This window comes from Alosa alosa, chromosome 10 (genome assembly GCF_017589495.1).
Source record: "Alosa alosa isolate M-15738 ecotype Scorff River chromosome 10, AALO_Geno_1.1, whole genome shotgun sequence".
In the NCBI taxonomy this organism is placed as follows: domain Eukaryota; kingdom Metazoa; phylum Chordata; class Actinopteri; order Clupeiformes; family Clupeidae; genus Alosa; species Alosa alosa.
Genome location: NC_063198.1, coordinates 24,417,509 through 24,431,931, shown reverse-complemented (window position 1 = coordinate 24,431,931; position 14,423 = coordinate 24,417,509).

Sequence of the window (14,423 nt, the reverse complement as noted above, 5' to 3'; positions counted from 1 at the left end):
TGACAACACCGCTAAGCACACAGCTGGTCCATGTCCAGTATGTGGAGGCTGCTGGACAACTGCTCGCCTCCTGACAGATACTGCCGGCAAAGCGCTTAGCAAGCATTTATATGTTTATTTTGTCCAAATAAGAACATGTACCACTGTATGAGATATCACATTCATTGCCAAAAGGAGATTCATTTTAATCCAGGAATAAAATATAAAAAATTATGTTATAACATTAACATTTCATAGTAGAACACTAGATGTAATTGCTCTAGGTGGAGTGGGGGCATAATGCATGCTCCTGCTGGCTTTAGACTTGCATAGAAATCAAAATAATATTCTTTATGGGAAAAAATAATTTACCTTTTCTCTAACAACATGTGTAGACATAGCTTTGAAGTTTGAGGTTTGAGTTTGTAACAACACACACACACGCACATACACACACACACACATATACCATAACATAATTAATCTCTCAAACATTATAATATTTGTATATCTAATTACTAGCATATGTAGCAAGTATTTGTTGTTTAACTTTCTCTGTACACGACTAAGCACATCATCTGCTGGCAGTGTAGCATGATATCTATAACATCTTTAAAGGAGAAATCCGGTGATTTTTCACATAGATGTCCATTTCTCAAGTTCACGAGTACTGTTGGTACGAAAAAAAATAAATAAAAAGAATTGGTTATACCTAGCTTGAGTTGCTGCAGCCAAGAATTAGAGCTTCCAGGCAGCTACAGTGCTATACACTGGGGGCATGTTCATGAGCCCCCATGTTCATGCCCCCAGAGTGTAGAACTGTAGCAGCCTGTGTGAAATTGTTTCCTTTAAGGCAGCAATACCTCAGACTTGAATGTGTTAACCCCTAATACATTTTATACATTGATGTTTATGGTTATGTTTTTTGACAGATGCTTTTGCCCAAAGCATTTGTTCCCTGTACTTTAAAGAACAGAGAAGACTGTGCTATAAAGTCAACATGCTTGAAATCATTGGGCAAAAGCACTGATCATTGGTCACTGATCATTTGACTCACTGGCTGACTTTCAAATGATTCCACGATGAGTCCTACCTTTATGAGTTTTTAGGAATGCAAGTCTTGCGAGGCACTTGTAACAGGACCCCAGTGATATTTCCTCACTTCACCATGCCTAAAAGAGCCCTGCTAAAGTGGCTGCTAGATGTCACATGTGAAGGGTACACTGGTCTATATTTAGCAACACAAAATTATACGCATCTAGTTTACTAAATTATAACGTTATCAGGCCATAAGGCCTAGAGACTCTCCTTAGTACAACAGGGAACACAGCCATCATTCTGTCACTGGAAAGGAATGAGCAAAAGGCTTAATCCTTACCCAGTTATATCCAAATGAGTAATCTGACCAAATTATAATTTAACCAAATCATTAAGTGAAATGATCAGTAATTGAAGTTAGGTAAACAGGTACTAACTGAGGAGTGTGTGCAATGGTGTCTCCTCGGTTGATAACTTTAAGCACAACTAACTCCTCAAACAGTGTTGCATTCAGTCCAGCAAAGGAAAATAAATGCTCTGCTGGAGCAGAAGACAGAATGATGGTATTGAACCTTACAAAAAGGTTTTTGATGAGAGGATACTGGTCCAAGGATGGCAAGTCCTTCCTTTGGTCCTCTAAAAAATGAAGTGACTCTAGCTCAGCCTTGCTGTGAGTTGACTTCAGGAAAACCTCCACGTCTTCTGTGAAGATGAAAAAGTCCAAGTACCCACAAAGCACCAAGTACCTATTTTAGGACTCAATCCAATCAGCAGCACCGGTGTCTTGTGTTGTGATGACTAGTGCAATGTGCATGCCAATAGCAGGTGTAAAAACAGCACCAGAATGCACCCTAGTGGCCGAGAGCGGTATCACAAGGGCTTGACCATGCGAGGGTGCCACAGACAGACAGACAGAGATTTCTCGCTTTATAGATAGGAAAGTGACACAGACTGCTTGCTCTCTGCTCTGTCTTGCTCACTATACTGGAGAAGGCCATTCTGAAGGCCATTCTGCTCTGTCTTGCTCACTATACTGGAGAAGGCCATTCTGAAGGCCATTCTGCTCTGTCTTGCTCACTATACTGGAGAAGGCCATTCTGCTCTGTCTTGCTCACTATACTGGAGAAGGGCCATTTTCTGTCTTGAAGAGGCCATTCTGCTCTGTCTTGCCATTCTGGAGAAGGCCATTCTGAAGGCCATTCTGCTCTGTCTTGCTCACTATACTCATTTGCTCTGTCTTGCTCACTATACTGGAGAAGGCCATTCTGAAGGCCATTCTGCTCTGTCTTGCTCACTATACTGGAGCCATTCTGCTCTGTCTTGCCATTCTGAAGGCCATTCTGCTGTCTGTCTTGCTCACTATACTGGAGGAGGCCATTCTGAAGGCCATTCTGCTCTGTCTTGCTCACTATACTGGAGAAGGCCATTCTGAAGGCCATTCTGCTCTGTCATTTGCTCACTATACTGGAGAAGGCCCATTCTGCTCTGTCTTGCTCACTATACTGGAGGCCATTCTGCTCTGTCTTGCTCACTATACTGGAGAAGGCCATTCTGAAGGCCATTCTGCTCTGTCTTGCTCACTATACTGAAGGATTCTGCTCTGGCCATTCTGGAAGGCCATTCTGCTCTGTCTTGCTCACTATACTGGAGAAGGCCATTCTGCTCTGTCTTGCTCACTATACTGGAGAAGGCCATTCTGTAGACTATTCTCCTCTGTCTTGCTCACTATACTGGAGAAGGCCATTCTGAAGGCCATTCTGCTCTGTCTTGCTCACTATACTGGAGAAGGCCATTCTGCTCTGTCTTGCTCACCATTCTGCCATTCTGTCTTGCTCACTATACTGGAAGGCCATTCTGAAGGCCATTCTGCTCTGTCTTGCTCACTATACTGGAGAAGGCCATTCTGCTCTGTCTTGCTCACTATACTGGGAGAGGCCATTCTGCTCTGTCTTGCTCACTATTCTGGAAGGCCATTCTGAAGGCCATTCTGCTCTGTCTTGCTCACTAAGGTCCATTCTGGAGAAGGCCATTCTGCTCTGTCTTGCTCACTATGGGAGGCCATTCTGAAGGCCATTCTGCTCTGTCTTGCTCACTATACTGGAGAAGGCCATTCTGGATACTGGAGAAGGCCATTCTGAAGGCCATTCTGCTCTGTCTTGCTCACTATACTGGAGAAGGCCATTCTGAAGGCCATTCTGCTCTGTCTTGCTCACTATACTGGAGAAGGCCATTCTGAAGGCCATTCTGCTCTGTCTTGCTCACTATATTCTGCTCTGTCTGGAAGGCCATTCTGCTCTGTCTTGCTCACTATGCTGGAGCCAGAGGCCATTCTGGTCTTGCTCACTATACTGGAGAAGGCCATTCTGCTCTGTCTTGCTCACTATACTGGAGAAGGCCATTCTGCTCTGTCTTGCTCACTATACTGGGAAGGCCATTCTGCTCTGTCTTGCTCACTATACTGGAGAAGGCCATTCTGAAGGCCATTCTGCTCTGTCTTGCTCACTATACTGGAGAAGGCCATTCTGAAGGCCATTCTGCTCTGTCTTGCTCACTATACTGGAGAAGGCCATTCTGCTCTGTCTTGCTCACTATACTGGAGAAGGCCATTCTGCCATTCTGCTCTGTCTTGCTCACTATACTGGAGAAGGCCATTCTGGCCATTCTGAAGGCCATTCTGCTCTGTCTTGCTCACTCATTCTGCTCTGTCTTTCACTATACTGGAGAGGCCATTCTATACTGGAGAAGGCCATTCTGCTCTGTCTTGCTCACTATACTGGAAGGCCATTCTGAAGGCCATTCTGCTCTGTCTTGCTCACTATACTGAGAGGGCCAGGCCATTCTGAAGGCCATTCTGCTCTGTCTTGCTCACTATACTGGAGAAGGCCATTCTGCTCTGTCTTGCTCACTATACTGGAGAAGGCCATTCTGAAGGCCATTCTGCTCTGTCTTGCTCACTATACTGGAGAAGGCCATTCTGCTCTGTCTTGCTCACTATACTGGAGAAGGCCATTCTGAAGGCCATTCTGCTCTGTCTTGCTCACTATACTGGAGAAGGCCATTCTGAAGGCCATTCTGCTCTGTCTTGCTCACTATACTGCCATTCTGAAGGCCATTCTGCTCTGTCTTGCTCACTATACTGGAGAAGGCCATTCTGAAGGCCATTCTGCTCTGTCTTGCTCACTATACTGGAGAAGGCCATTCTGCTCTGTCTTGCTCACTATACTGGAGAAGGCCATTCTGAAGGCCATTCTGCTCTGTCTTGCTCACTATACTGGAGAAGGCCATTCTGCTCTGTCTTGCTCACTATACTGGAGAAGGCCATTCTGAAGGCCATTCTGAAGGCCATTCTGCTCTGTCTTGCTCACTATACTGGAGAAGGCCATTCTGGAAGGCCATTCTGAGGCCATTCTCTCTGTCTTGCTCACTATACTGGAGAGGCCAGGCCATTCTGAAGGCCATTCTGCTCTGTCTTGCTCACTATACTGGAGAAGGCCATTCTGCCATTCTGTCTGTCTTGCTCACTATACTGGAAGGCCATTCTGAAGGCCATTCTGCTCTGTCTTGCTCACTATACTGGAGAAGGCCATTCTGAAGGCCATTCTGCTCTGTCTTGCTCACTATACTGGAGAGGCCATTCTGCTCTGGCCATTCTGAAGGCCATTCTGCTCTGTCTTGCTCACTATACTGGAGAAGGCATTCTGGAAGGCCATTCTGCTCTGTCTTGCTCACTATACTGGAGAAGGCCATTCTGAAGGCCATTCTGCTCTGTCTTGCTCACTATACTGGAGAAGGCCATTCTGCTCTGTCTTGCTCACTATACTGGAGAAGGCCATTCTGCTCTGTCTTGCTCACTATACTGGAGAATGCTGGAGAAGGCCATTCTGCTCTGGCCATATCTGGCCATTCTGAAGGCCATTCTGCTCTGTCTTGCTCACTATACTGGAGAAGGCCATTCTGAAGGCCATTCTGCTCTGTCTTGCTCACTATACTGGAGAAGGCCATTCTGAAGGCCATTCTTGCTCACTATGCTCACTATTCTGAAGGCCATTCTGCTCTGTCTTGCTCACTATACTGGAGAAGGCCATTCTGAAGGCCATTCTGCTCTGTCTTGCTCACTATACTGGAGAAGGCCATTCTGAATTCTGCTCTGGCCATTCTGCCATTCTGTCTTGCTCACTATACTGGAGAGGCCATTCTGCTCTGTCTTGCTCACTATACTGGAGAAGGCCATTCTGAAGGCCATTCTGCTCTGTCTTGCTCACTATGCTGGAGGCCAGGCCATCTGGAAGGCCATTCTGCTCTGTCTTGCTCACTATACTGGAGAAGGCCATTCTGAGGCCATTCTGCTCTGTCTTGCTCACTATACTGGAAGGCCATTCTGCTCTGTCTTGCTCACTATGCTGGAGAGGCCATTCTGAAGGCCATTCTGCTCTGTCTTGCTCACTATGCTGGAGGAAGGCCATTCTGCCATTCTGCTCTGTCTTGCTCACTATACTGGAGAAGGCCATTCTTGAAGGCCATTCTGCTCTGTCTTGCTCACTATACTGGAGAAGGCCATTCTGCTCTGTCTTGCTCAGAAGGCCATTCTGGAAGGCCATTCTGTCTGTCTCACTATATACTGGAGAAGGCCATTCTGAAGGCCATTCTGCTCTGTCTTGCTCACTATACTGGAGGCCATTCTGCTCTGTCTTGCTCACTATACTGCCATATTCTGAAGGCCATTCTGCTCTGTCTTGCTCACTATACTGGAGAAGGCCAGAAGGCCATTCTGCTCTGTCTTGCTCACTATACTGGAGAAGGCCATTCTGAAGGCCATTCTGCTCTGTCTTGCTCACTACTGGAGAAGGCCATTCTGGAGAAGGCCATTCTGCCATTCTGTCTTGCTCACTATACTGGATTCTGCTCTGTCCATTCTGGAAGGCCATTCTGCCATTCTGTCTTGCTCACTATACTGGATACTGGAGGCCAGGCCATTCTGAAGGCCATTCTGCATTCTGTCTTGCTCACTATACTGGAGAAGGCATTCATTCTTGAAGGCCATTCTGCTCTGTCTTGCTCACTATCACTATACTGGAGAAGGCCATTCTGAAGGCCATTCTGCTCTGTCTTGCTCACTATACTGGAGAGGCCATTCTGAGGCCATTCTGCTCTGTCTTGCTCACTATATGGAGAAGGCCATTCTGCCTCTCTCTGTCTTGCTCACTATACTGGAGGCCATTCTGCTCTGTCTTGCTCACTATACTGGAGGCCATTCTGCTCTGTCTTGCTCACTATACTGGAGAAGGCCATTCTGCTCTGTCTTGCTCACTATACTGGAGAAGGCCATTCTGAAGGCCATTCTGCTCTGTCTTGCTCACTATACTGGAGAAGGCCATTCTGAAGGCCATTCTGCTCTGTCTTGCTCACTATACTGGAGAAGGCCATTCTGCTCTGTCTTGCTCACTATACTGGAGAAGGCCATGAAGGCCATTCTGCTCTGTCTTGCTCACTATACTGGAGAGGCCATTCTGCTCTGTCTTGCTCACTATACTGGAGAAGGCCATTCTGAAGGCCATTCTGCTCTGTCTTGCTCACTATACTGGATTCTGCTCTGTCTTGCTCACTATGCTGGAGGCCATTCTGCCATTGTCTTGCTTGCTCACTATACTGGAGAAGGCCAGAAGGCCATTCTGAGGCCATTGTCTTGCTCATTCACTGCTCACTATACTGGAGAAGGCCATTCTGCTCTGTCTTGCTCACTATCTGGAGAAGGCCAGAAGGCCATTCTGCTCTGTCTTGCTCACTATACTGGAGAAGGCCATTCTGAAGGCCATTCTGGAGAGGCCATTCTGAAGGCCATTCTGCTCTGTCTTGCTCACTATACTGGGAGAAGGCCATTCTGAAGGCCATTCTGCTCTGTCTTGCTCACTATACTGGAGACCAGGCCATTCTGAAGGCCATTCTGCTCTGTCTTGCTCACTATACTGGAGAAGGCCATTCTGCTCTGTCTTGCCATTCTTGCCTCTGCTCTGTCTTGCTCACTATACTGGAGAAGGCCATTCTGAAGGCCATTCTGCTCTGTCTTGCTCACTATACTGGAGAAGGCCATTCTGAAGGCCATTCTGCTCTGTCTTGCTCACTATACTGGAGAAGGCCATTCTGAAGGCCATTCTGCTCTGTCTTGCTCACTATACTGGAGAAGGCCATTCTGAAGGCCATTCTGCTCTGTCTTGCTCACTATACTGGAGAAGGCCATTCTGAAGGCCATTCTGCTCTGTCTTGCTCACTATACTGGAGAAGGCCATTCTGAAGGCCATTCTGAAGGCCATTCTGCTCTGTCTTGCTCACTATACTGGAGAAGGCCATTCTGAAGGCCATTCTGCTCTGTCTTGCTCACTATACTGGAGAAGGCCATTCTGCTCTGTCTTGCTCACTATACTGGAGAAGGCCATTCTGAAGGCCATTCTGAAGGCCATTCTGAAGGCCATTCTGCTCTTTGTTCTCTCTCGCTCCCTTTCTCGTTTATTTGGATTTGTTTTGATTTCTTTATGTTTGACACATTATTGGTTAATCTGTTTTATTTGGCATCTAACTTCTTTTGGGTTATTATGACCGCCGTGCAGCGAACCGTCGACCATATAGGTTTTGTCAGAGTTTTTTTTCTAGTAATTTTTTGTCAGCGATTTCCAGGACTGAGACCAGGGTGCACGAAACTTAGGATGACACGGAACCATTGTTTTTTGTTTTGATCCCCCCCAACGCCGGACTGGACCCCCGAAAGGAGGGTAGGGCAGACGGTTTTTTTGTGAATATCTCGAGAACCGTACGCCCCAGAAAGACCAATTGTTTTGTATGTTGGCCTCCAGGGGCCATGTAACCCATCCCATATCCACTCATTTGATGTATAGCACCACCTAGTTAAAAAAGAAAAAGCAAAAACAAGGCATTGAAATCGCAGGTATCTTCGGCTGACAGGTTCAAAACTGCACGGAATTTGAAGTGAAGGATCATTATGACACCCTCTGAATGCAAGCCAAATTTTGTGAAATTCCGTTCATGGGGGACCAATAAATGAATATATGTGTACATTCAGTGACTACACTATGCATGCACACACACTGTAACGATCCTGTGTTCCCTGTCCCTCCTTTGTTTACCTCCTGTGCCATGTGCTCCTGTGTTTACTTCCTCTCCCTGTGTTTTAGTTCCTGTCAGCCATGTGCTCCTTTGTTTGTCTTGCCATGTCTTAGTTCCCTGTGTCTCCGCCCCTCACCTGTTCCTCATTATTAGTCTGCTAGTTTAATTATGATTTCCAGCCTTGTGTTCACCTGTCTCTTGATTCTTGTCCACTTGTGCCTTGTTAGCCTTGTTTAACCCCTGTGTATTTAAACCCTCTGTCTCCCTCAGTCCCCTGTCGGTCATTGATGTTGTGTCGTGGTTGTAGTGTGCATTTGCATTAAAGAGTCCTGGTTTCAAGTTTAAGTGTGCCTCGTTCTCGACTTGCCCTGCGCCTTGGTCCAGCTCTCCATACTGCAACCCTGACAGAATGACCGACCGCAACAAGGACCCAGCAGGCAAGTACATTGCTAATTTTTCTGGTGATTTTGGGAAGTCGGCCTTTTGGGGAACCCGGCTCCCCAGTGCCTTGGAGGATGACTGGGCCTCCGACGAGGACGACTGGGCCTCTGGGGAGGAATGGCCGGGTCCCTCTCCCATTCCAGCTCCAATCCCATCTCCTCGATGCCCTCCAGTCCCGGTTCCTCGCCTCCTCGCTCCAGTCCCGGCTCCTCGTCTCGCTCCTGTGCCAACTCGCTGCGACTTCTGGGCCCTTCCTATTCCTGACCTCCCTGCTCCCATGGCTCCAGTCCCCGATCCAGCTCCAGTCCCCATTCCAGCTCCATCTCCAGCCCCGATTCTGGCTCCAGCCCCAATTCCGGCTTCAAGTCAGACTCCTGCGCCGGCTCCAGTTCCAGATCTGCCTCCGGCACCTGATCCTGCTCCAGCTCCGACTCAGGCTTCTGATCCTGCTCCGACTCAGGCTCCGGATCCTGATCCAGCTCCGACAGTCTCTGGCTCTGACCAGCCGCCAGCCTGAACCGCTGTCCCTGACTGGCCGGCCGCCCGCCTGAACTGCTGTCCCTGACCGGCCGCCCGCCTGAACTGCCTTCCCTGACCGGCAGTCCACCCGGCCGCCCGCCTGACCCTCCTGCCTTTGGCCCCCTCCACCCACCCTGCTTGGACTTCTCCTTTTTTTCTGTTGGGGCCGTCTGGAATCCGGCCCTTAAAGGGGGGGCACTGTAACGATCCTGTGTTCCCTGTCCCTACTTTGTTTACCTCCTGTGCCATGTGCTCCTGTGTTTACTTCCTCTCCCTGTGTTTTAGTTCCTGTCAGCCATGTGCTCCTTTGTTTGTCTTGCCATGTCTTAGTTCCCTGTGTCTCCGCCCCTCACCTGTTCCTCATTATTAGTCTGCTAGTTTAATTATGATTTCCAGCCCTGTGTTCACCTGTCTTGTTTCTTGTCCACTTGTGCCTTGTTTAAACCCTCTGTCTCCCTCAGTCCCCTGTCGGTCATTGTTTCGTGGTTGTAGTGTGCATTTGCATTAAAGAGTCCTGGTTTCAAGCTTAAGTGTGCCTCGTTCTCGACTTGCCCTGCGCCTTGGTCCAGCTCTCCACATGCACTCATGAACACAAGCAATATATTTCATATAATATATTTGTTGGCTTTATAAAGAAAGTGATAAAGACTGCTTTCTCTCTGCTCTGCCTTGGTCACTCTTCTGGAGAAGGCCATTCTGCTCTTTGGTCTCTCTAGCAATTCATGATTGCAACTTTAACCGATTATGTCAATGCCAACACAAAGTAGCCTTCTAGAGAGATAAAATTGAGCTTAAAAGGGACACCAGGCAACGTTTTCGTGTTAATTAATCATCTTCGTAAGTCTTCGTAAGAAGAATATCCCACTTGCAAGTTCGGTGTATCCTACCCGCCGACTGAAGCAGGATCAGTTTACAGCACAGAGGCAGGCTAACAAAATGCTAGAGATTGTTGCAAACGTGGCGGAGCCGGCGAAGAAGCAGCCAAAACCCTTGACGGAAGACGCAAAGAAAAGGAAAAGCGCTTCAGACGAGCGAGGGGTGAGTTTCGTAGAGAAAAATATCAGGCTTGCCTGCTGTCCCTTTAACCTGGCAGTCACCCGCGAGATATCACCAAGTCCCTGCAGTAGGCTAGTCTTCAGTAGATAGCACTCAGTTAAGCATTCAGGGTAGACCACGTCTTTTTGCTACCCGAATACCTTCCTCCTGACTACTGTAGTGAAGAGGAAATTTGAGATGGCATGAAGTGGCGAGAAACAACGATGCTTGTAGCAAAATCCTCACCCAGATGCTTTCAGCAAAATGTAACCAGAAGCTATATTTGTGTTTTGTCCAAATAAGAACATGTATCACTGATTATTACACGGCTCTTCACAAGGGAAGTAGAATGCTCCATTGACTTAAATGGGATTTCCCAAAGTTCTAGCGGTCATTATTTCTGAGGAAAGGACCTCTGAAAAAAATAATGACCACTGTCAATGGCAACGGAGTTTGTGCGCTTCTAATTCAGGTATTTCATATCACTACGCAAGGACTGGAACTTCATTCAAAAGTGAAAGCAGACCAGAGAGGGTTAAGGCGGAGCTAGTAATCAAGGATCTTTGAGCAGACCATTGATCAGCTGTGATCTAAAGAATGTTTGATTCAAGTTCAGCGTGTGTTGTTGCGAACTATTTGTTTCTCAGCAAATGCCACGATGAACGGTAACAAATAGGCTCAAAAACAAAAAGACAAAAAGTCATATCGTGGGGAGTATATTATTTGGTTTTGTCAAGTAGCCGTGTAATAAGCAGGATAATGTATAGAACGCTGGTCATTATTGGGAAAATAAGTCCCTTCAGGGCGGAACAAGACCCCTCCTCTGCGCTTCGGGGTCCGGTTCGCCCTGTCGGGACTTATTTTCCCAATAATGACCGGCGTTCTATACATTATCCCTTACAGTACATAACATTTTATTGGTTTTATTAAGCAACAGTTTATCACATATAGATAGATAGATAGATAGATAGATAGATAGATACTTTATTGATCCCCAAGGGGAAATTCAATATGAACACCCTTGTCAGGTCTCTTCCAACATGTCCTTGTCCATGTCTAGAAATAGATTCACATCCAAGACATAGGTCCCAAATATAAATATAGGATGTAATCACTACAGTATGTCTAGAGAGCTTTGTCTCTCCTAAGTAACACACAGTCTCAACAAACACACACACAAACACACACACACACACAGACACAGCTGGTACAAGTAGTATAATTAATCACACAAACACACACACACACACACACACACACACACACACACACACATGGTCCATACAAACCTAGTATAATTACTCTCACAAGCATCATGTTCTTTGTAGATATAGTTCAGGAACATTGGACTCACACACATGGAAGAAAAAAGAAATTCACACTGTTGACGGGGAATGGATTTTACATTTTTAAATTATTATTATTATTATTTTTAAATTATTATTATTATTATTTTTTAAATTATTTTTTAAATTATTATTATTATTATTTTTTAAACACTGCAGGGTTGCACAGACAGTCAGGGTCAATTCTAGCTCTTGGGATCCCAAGATAAAACCAGGTGTTGAACACCCATTAGCCTATGCAGTGAAGGGGGACCTCACTAACCACCACCAATGTGTAGCACCCACCTGGGTGATGCACGGCAGCAAATTATGAGCTAGAACGCTCACCACATACCAGCTTGAGGTGGAGAGAGAGGGAATGAATAAATGAGCCAATTACACTGGGGGATGATTAGGGGCCATACTCAATGAGGCAGCTTGGGAATTTAGCTTAGCTTCAGTAATTCAGTAGACATGGTATCCATTGCTTTGTCTGCTGGCTACAAAGTCTAATAAAATGTTGCTGGCACTGGAGGGCACTCATAGTCTAATTCAGTTATGTTTTTTGCCCATTTGCTTACACACTAAAAACAAATGCTTACTTAGGCCAAACCCTCAATACTTAAAGTTCTTGTAGCATACAATAAACACTGTGTAACCACAGCTTACACAGTTTCTGCTTTGTTGCACATTGTTTGCAATTCTAATTCAAAAAATTAAATCTCCTGTTATCATTGGAAAAACACTTCCATTAAAAATGCAAGCACATCTGGTAATTGGTAATACCCACACACATGCCTGAAAACACTTACAGAGAAAACTAAACACCAATCAGTCTGAGGCTTAGACTCCAGGTAAATTATTTTGTACCTGTTCAATTCTGTACTTTTACATTGAGTACCATTACATTAATACACAGGATTAGATGTTATAATCCCTTGTGCCAAAATCCAAGGTAAAAACACATTCAGAAGGCCCTACCCAAATTAACTTAAAAAAGCATGCTAACCACCAATCTGCCAACCAATGGTCACACACACAAGACAAATGGCCCATCTAACAGCAGTATTAGTTAGTCCCACGAGTTAGGCTCATGACACCTCATGAAGGCTTAACAGTGAAACCAGCGTCCTGGAGACACTCCCCTCCATGCTGCCACCATATTACCACATTGAAATATCCAATACCCAAAATACTCTTTACCTATAGGCATGGTCTAGGTTGGTTAGGTTGGTCCGTCCTGTTGATGTGGACTGAACCATAACCATAAAAACCCTAAACCTAGTCCGTCACAAACACAAAACAAATGAGCCTACCTTAGCTTGCGCCCCAGGAAGGGTAACTTCTCCTTACCCACAACCATTCGCTTGCTCGTTCTGCTGCCAAGGACATGTTACTAACCACCTGCCTTAGACTTCGTCCACAAATGCCCAATTCAGACAGCAAGCATAGCAGATCTGGCCATAAACCCTTGTGCGCCGATTCCAATAGGCCTTAATCGTGCACTCTAACCTTGCTTGGCTGCCTCCTCTGCTATTTCAGTGTATTTCGTTCTCTTCAGCTCATTAACCTCTTCCACTCTGTCTTCCCAAGGAATTAAATAAACTATCTTCTCTGAATCTGACCACAGAAGTAAATCCGGTTTTAATCTAGTGCTCAGTATATGTGGAGGTACCACTGTCTGATGGACAATATCAACCTTCATTTCCCAGCCCACTCCAACTAGCGGGTTTTACACATGGCCTTCCCGGAACGAGGTTTATCCCCCTGACGTACAAAGTAAATTTGTCTAACCCCTTTACTCTAGCTGCTGATGAATTGACTTCTCTCCGTTTATCCTCAATTGCTGCTGCCAAACATTTCAATACCTGGTTATGATGCCACGTATACCGCCCCTGGCTGAGACTGACCTTGCACCCTGATAGGATATGGTGGAGGCTGCCCACACACAAACAAAGTTAGTAGACTACTAACTGTAGGCTACTGCTTTTTTTTTCAGCAAAATGTAGCCAGCAGCTTTATTTGTATTATGTCCAAATAAGAACATGCATTGCTGAATAGACTACCATTTTATTGGTTTATTAAACTAGGCCTATCACATGACCACCCCAGACAGATTGGCTTTCAAAGAAATCCAAGGCATAAAATTATAAATACTTTGATAACATTATAAATCTTATATAGACCTATGTTGGATTAGAATATTTGGGTTTATACTCTTGTGATGTGATTACTGTTTGTGAAATGGAAACATAATGAATGCACCTGCTATTTTGGATTGCCAAAAAACATAATGAAAATATTCTGACCTTTCCTAGAGAGCTCTTACACACACACACACACACACGCACACACACACACACACATTGGTTTCATTAGCCACACACACACACACACACACACACACACACGGTGCTAGCTAATATTTAATCTCACAACCTTTTTGTTTTTGGTAGACAACGCAATGCAAAGCAATGTAGGACTTGTAGAGAACATATACAGTACAGAATAATGTGCATGCTGTACTTGATGTAGCTGGTGCTTATTTATTCATGTACATTTGTATACATTTGTGAGTTGAGCAAGAGGTAAAACAAATATTCATGTGTGTGTGTGTGTTTGAATGTGTGTGTGTGTGTGTGTGTGTGTGTGTGAGAGAGAGAGTGGACCTTGTGCATAATAATGTTTGTAGCCTAGATATTTTAGAGGGCATGTCACTATCATCTTCATATTGATTAACTAATCCTAGTTTGTATGGTGCGGCTACCTTTGGAGATATATAGGTCTACGTATGCATTAAATGGCATAGTTGTGTCTGCTGGCTTTGAGAACAGGTTTTATTTCTGTTTGTTTGGAAAGAACATTGACAGCACAGTTCACATTCTCCAGTTGCCGTTTTTAAAGATCTTGAATCCAGTTTTGCGCCTACATCTTACATCATACCAAAGCTTAGTACACGGTTAGACTCAA